This window comes from Echinops telfairi, unplaced genomic scaffold (assembly GCF_000313985.2).
Source record: "Echinops telfairi isolate 266 unplaced genomic scaffold, ASM31398v2 ScPeMD7_2573;HRSCAF=3158, whole genome shotgun sequence".
In the NCBI taxonomy this organism is placed as follows: Eukaryota; Metazoa; Chordata; class Mammalia; order Afrosoricida; family Tenrecidae; genus Echinops; species Echinops telfairi.
This window is the reverse complement of record NW_022106471.1, coordinates 15,051,464-15,058,167: the sequence shown is the minus strand read 5'-3', so window position 1 is coordinate 15,058,167 and position 6,704 is coordinate 15,051,464.

The following is a 6,704-nucleotide window of genomic DNA, read 5'->3' as shown; positions in this document are numbered from 1 at the left end:
GCCTCAGTGAAAAAGAGTCAAAACAGATGTGAAGGTTGCTCTCGATTTTCCTGCGCTAATGGTTCAAGCAATCGTGTGTGTCATCTTTGCAAGTAACTGGCCACTGAGCTGAAGTTAAGAACAGGGCTTACCATTTGCCCCTTGTGCCCTGCACTGCCCACTGAAGCCAGTGCTTCTCATCCTTGGCTGTGCATTGGAATCACTCGGGAGCTTCAACTAACACCAGTGCAGGTGCGTCCCCTTGAGATTCCGAGTTCATTGGTTCGAGGCAGGACCTAGGGAGTAGGATTACTTTGTAAAAGTTCCCAGGTGATTCTAATGCACAGTCGATTTTTTAAACCATTGATCTAGACCGAGTCTGGCTGAGAGAGACTTCAGGGAAAATAAAACATAAATAAAAGGATAGAGAGAGAAGAGTAAAAATAAGCTCATGGGCATGACAGTGATTTGTCTATTTGATTTCTTTGCAGTTGCTGTTTGAGGAATGTTCCCTAGACCGGCAGCATTGACACCACCGGAGAGGGTGTTTGAGATGCAGGATTGGTCCCAGCCCACGCCTTCTGGATCAGAACCTGCGTTTTTCACAGGATCTGGCCGTGTTTCCAATGCACATTGATGTTTGAGAACCAGGTCTTTATGACACATTTCTTTTCTGTTGCTTTGCGCCCTCCGGAGTCTTTTTGTCCTTTTTGTCCTTTGGCATTGAATGGTTATCACTGACGTGGATAACCAATGCTTCATTTGGAAATAGTTGATAATTTATTTCCAGTCTCTCAAATGAAAGCTTCAAGACCAGAAATTGCCTGCCTACCATGAGCATCCTGAGTTGCCTCGATTACAAAAATTTACTTCTAAATATGAAATATCTTATATACAATTTTCAAAAGCAGATTTAAAGATTTTACCATGGCAGATAACCCCTGGTGGTATGTATCAGATTATGTTTTGTTTTACTTTTATTAAAAGATCATTTTATTGGGGGCTCTTACAGTTCTTATTACAATCCATACATCAATTGTAGAAAGCATGTTTGTACATACATTGCCATCATTCTTTTCTAGACATGTTCTTTCTATTGAGCCTTTGATATCAGCTCCTCTATTTTCCCTTCCTCCTCTCCCACCCGCGTGACCCCTTGACATATTATTAATTATTATTTTCATATTTTAAACTGCTGTCTCCCTTCCCCTGTGGTTTCTGTTATGCATTATGGTTTTTAAGCATTTAAATAATGTCTTTCAAATTCTAGTCCACTACCCTGCTAAAGGATATTTCAGGAATTCAATGGCATTTTATTTTTTAAATTTTTTGCCTTGAAGATTGATGTTTCAAAGATAAAATGCTGATTTTGAATGCTTCTAATATTTTATCTTGTGTTGAACTTTTAACAAAAAAATGTTCTCCGAAGTTTCTGCATTAGCTGCGTAGGATGTTTAGCGCCTTCCACCACCCTTTTATTCTAGAACAGGAGCGATTTGCATCTTTCTGAGTGGATAGTTTTGTTTGTTTTTTAAGGCAATGAGTAGTAGAGACAACCTGTTGAAGATTGATCCACCATTGAAAATGATACTTCACTGGACTAGTAATAACACATTTGAGGACTTCTGTCTCTGTGCCTACATGAACTGTGGAGAAGTCTCTTGGGCACAGACTCAGCACTTGATCTTAGTAGGGATGCCCACTTTCTCTTGACAGGGTACTTAGGATGGTGTTCCTTAGTAAATGGATACCAATACAATGTAGTAAACTTAACTGATATACTACAATGATGGAAATTAATTGACTCCTCAAGAATGTGGGTTCAATAACAATTCATTGAGGAGTCTTTGGGTGGTTGCCAATGGCTACACAGTGAACTGCTAACCCAAATATGGTGGACCAAACCTTCTAAGAGGCTTCTTTGAGAAGACAATCTCCTTCTGAATAGTTACAGCCTGGGAAACTCTATGGAGTTGTTCTCCTCTGCATATATGGAATTCACAACAAAAGCAAAAATTACTCTGCATCTATGGAGTTCCCAACAGTAGCAAAAATGATCATTCATTCTTTGATCAAGAAAGAGCAGGTGACTAACAATTTGAGTCTTATGTTGGATTGAATTCCACACTGTGCTCTTGTATGTCAACATTCTTAGGCTGTGGTCCCCAGTTGTTTGTTAGATGCTAGTGTGGTCGTTACCATAGGGTGAGTGCCTGTCAGCTTGTTGCGCTGCGGTGGCTGTGTGGCGCTGTGATGCTGGCAGCCGTGTCACTGGTGTTTCCGACACCAACAGGCTCATCCAAAGTGAACAGGTTTCAGCAGAACTTCCACACGAAGACTAAACATAGATTCAAAGATAGAAATCATTGTGAGGATGGTGCAGTAAGGGGCAATATGGTACATAGAGATTAAGTCTGTTGGTCTTGCATAGAGCAGATTATCTTCATAAGACAACCGCAATTATTGTGATCACTTTACATCGAATGCAGTATAGGAGTCCCTATTGTTAACAAACTCTGCTGCTAACCCAAAGATGGGAGGCATGAGTCTATCCAGAGTTGTCTACAAAGAAAAGGTAGGCAATATACTTCAGAAACTTCAGCCAAAAAACCCCCTTGGGGAACAGATCTACTCTGACACACGAGATTCAACTCAATGTTAACTGGTATAATGGATTGTGATATAATATACTCATTCCATAGTGTAATACAATCAATCAGTTGAAAGGTATGTTCCACAGGGTAGGTTCTGACCTCACACTATATATTATTAGTTTGGCATACCTTCACTCTCTCTCTCCCTCTTGCTTATGCATTCAAGTGCACACACAGGCATCACGGGGCTGGGACAGAAAGTGCCGTGTGAGTATCCTCTCTAAGCTGAAGAACAACAAAGAACCAAGAAACACCAGGGGCTATCACCAAAGAAGGCATTAATGGCATTCAGTTGATTTGGAGTTTTTAGGCTCTGAAACTATGAAAAACTGCTTTTCTCTTCTTCCACAGTCACCCACTCTCGGTCATGGTGTTATGGGAGCCCTAAATAACTGAGACACAAGTCACATCATTTTGTCACACGTGTGGCATTTTGCAATACTTGGTTCATTGCTAGCTATGATTTTCTACCACCAGGGGAAATGATTTCATGCAACTCAAATTTTCCAGGCAACGTAATGCGACACAGGGCTTTTTGTAAATGAAAAACGTTTTGCAGCAGTGGAATAAGTGTCTTCCTTTCACACTAGTCTTTACGTTGAATCATATTGATTAATGCGTCAATAGGGATGTGGGCCAAGATTGGCTGTCCCACTGGAGGAACTCTTTTACGTAATTGTATAAACAACACCTCGTTCCTAAGTCCCAGGACATTCACATTACAGATAAATTTCCTGGCTGTGCTGTCACAACAAGAATGACATTCATAATCAACGCCGTGATTTTTGAAACTGCTGTTTTGTTTCCCAGCACTTTGAACCCTGCGTCCTTATCGTGCCTTGATGTTGAGCCTTCGTTTTGTTCTTCTTTTGCTCCAATGAATCATAATCGAGTTTCTCACTTCCTTCCTGAACTCTTTGGACTGTTGATTTATGTGGACGTTGAGTTTCAGTTTCGAAGTTTGTCTATCACTTTGCCTACACTAACTTCTGGTACTGCTGTCCCAGGCTAGACCTCAGTGGCTACAAATTCCTGATTTTTTTCCCCGGGTGGGGACCCTGGAGCAGTATGACTCTATAGACTTTGAATTTTGTTGAGTGTCTTGAATTGATGGCTAAAGTTCATAAATGAAGCAGTGAAACCTGACTTAGGTTGATTTAGGTTGGAATCCTGACCCTACTGAAATATAGTAGGTGAACCACGTGGAAGGGCATATTGAGATCTCCTGAAAATTGTTTATCTATGATGAAATCTGGCAGTTTTAAACTTAATTGTGATTTACTGATAACTTTTTCTAAAATATTAAAAATGGTCTCTCCAAATAAACAACCACTTTAAGAGGAAATATATCTCTAATTTCTCTAAGAAGCTGCTACTTTCCATAGTTCAAAGCCCTTGGTTGCCTATTGTGCCTTATTCTGACCTTGCCCAGTCTTAGATTTAGGGACAGGGAACAAGATGTACCTAATCAATGGGAACCTAGCTACAGTGGCCTCCAATCAGAAACTTAGAAGCAGAGTGTGAAAGCAATAATGAAATATATGATGACATTATCTTTAATTTGGAAGAAGTGACATTCAAAAAGTCACATTTCTCAACCCAGTGTTCTCTATCCTAGATATGATAAGCTAGAATCTCATCTCTCATTAGGTTTTGCAACTGAGATCAGCGCCAACAGAAGCAACTTTGTGTGATTAGCACCTCAGGGCAATCTTTTTTGTTTTTTAAAATCTGAAAACTTATTATTTTCTAGACATTGCTTTAACCTTGTCCAAGACTATAATCTTCATCACTGTCTTGCTTTCTCCTTTTTGTATCTCAGAGAATTCAGGCTTAGAAGAGCTACATACAAGAACTACAAACAAGGCTTACAGGAGTTATGTGCTATAGAGGAAATTCCAAGTCATATGGTGTAATAGGACAGGACAGTGTAGAACTGCCTCTTGTGGGATTTGGGGGTTATGAGTTTTATGGGAGTAGCTTTGCCCTGGAAGTGGTTGGTGACATTGACCATGAACCTTGTGGATAGCAATCCACTGTGTAACCCTTTCAGCCGCCAGGGCTCCAGAATAGTTGTATAAATGGTTAAAATTCCCCAAGTCTCTGCCTGAGGGAACTAGCATTTGAACCAAGGGTTGTCCAACCTCTGAACCCAAATTCTTAAGCCTCATGTGATTATGTGCTACACAAAGAGCTAATGAGGCCCCTTCTAAAACAGTGTGTGAAAGAAGAGCCCACATTGGAAAACTTTTGTTAAAATATTTCTCTTACCAATTACAGTATTTTTAAAACACGGAAGATCAACTATAGAGATTCTTCTTGGTCCCAACACTTCAGAACACCAGTGCTTGTGAGAATTGGACCTGGGCCAAAAGTTCAGGTAAATTGAGAGGCTGCTACCAAACTTCATCTTCTACACACTTCTGGAATATCCGCCATTCATATCTAATCTCTAAAATAACCCGGTCAAATACAGCAATATTGTTTTGGGTGATGCAAGCACCCCACACAGATGGCTCATTTTGCCTTGTATTATAGTATAGCAAGCTGCCATCATGCTTTTTATGAAGAGCTTTTATTACTACTTGACAAAATTAAGTCTTATAATGAAATGGGCAACAGTCTTCAGTTAGAGAACCCAAAAGAAGACTACACCCAGCATATCTTAAGGCAAAATAACTGAAGGAAACGTTCAAGCCTCCAGTTGCAGTATTGAAAATTCCTGTGAGCAAAATATTGAACAATATAGAAAGCCTCAAAAGTAATTGCAAAGAATATGCAGAATCACTTTACCACAAAGATCTAGTCAATGTTCAACCATTGCAAGAGGTAGCATATGATGAACTCATGGCACTGAAGAAAAAAGTGCAAATTTCATTGCAATTAACCAAAAACAAGTCTCTAGGAAATGGCGGAATACCAGCTGGAATGTTTCAACAAGCCAATGAAGCACTGGAAGCACTTGTTGCCCTACGCCAGGAAATTTGGAAGACAGCTACTTGGCCAACTGACTGGAAGAGAGCCTTATTTGTACTTATTCCAAAAAGGTGACCCAACAGAATGGGGAAATCATTGAACAATGTCATTAATATCACATGCAAGCAAAATTTTGCTGAAGCTCATTCAATTACAAATTCAGCTACATGTTGCTTACGAACTGCCATAAATTCAGGCCAGCTTTCGAAGAGATCAAGGAACAAGGGCTCTCGTTGCTGGTGTCAGATGGATCTTGGTTCAAAGAAGAGAATACCAGAAAGATGCTTGTTTGTGTTTGATTGACCATACAGAGGAATTTGACTTTAGAGGTCATAACAGTTACAGATATGGGGATGGGGACTCCATAATATTACCCTCTGCTCATGCAGAAGCTGTATATGGATGAAGGGGCAGATGTTTGAACTGAACAAAGGAATAGTCCATAGTTTAAAGTCACCATACTTAGTCAATCTGTACACTGAATAAATAATCTGAGGAGTTACACTATATGAAGAAGAACATGCATCAGGATTGGAGGAAGGCTTATTAACAACCTTTGATATGCCGATGATATCATCTCTCTTGCTGAAAGTGAGGAGGGACTTGGAGAACGTGCAGATGAAGATCAGAGATCACAGCCTTCGATATGAGTTATGACTTACTGCAAAGAAACCAAAATTCCCCACAACTGGACTGATAGGGACTGTTATCATAAAGAGAGAAAAGATTGAAGTTGCCAAGGATTTAATTTTGCTTGGGTTTATCATTAATGCTCATGGAAGTGGCAGTAAAGAGACCAAAAATATCTTTCCTTGGTAAATCTGCTGCACAAGACCCTTTAAAGTCTTGAGGTCTAAGGTGGGACTGATCCAAGCCAGGTGACAATTGGACACTGAATAGGACTTATAAATGGAATTGATGCACTTGGAGTGTGGTTTTGGGAAAGGGTATGGAACGTACCATGGGCTGCCCCTGAAACCGATAGAGCAGGCTTGGAAGGAGGAGAGCCAGAAGATCCCTTAGAAAGGAGGATGGCAAAACTTCATTCACGTACTCTGGGCATGTTATCAGGAGTGATCGGTCCCTGAAAAAGCA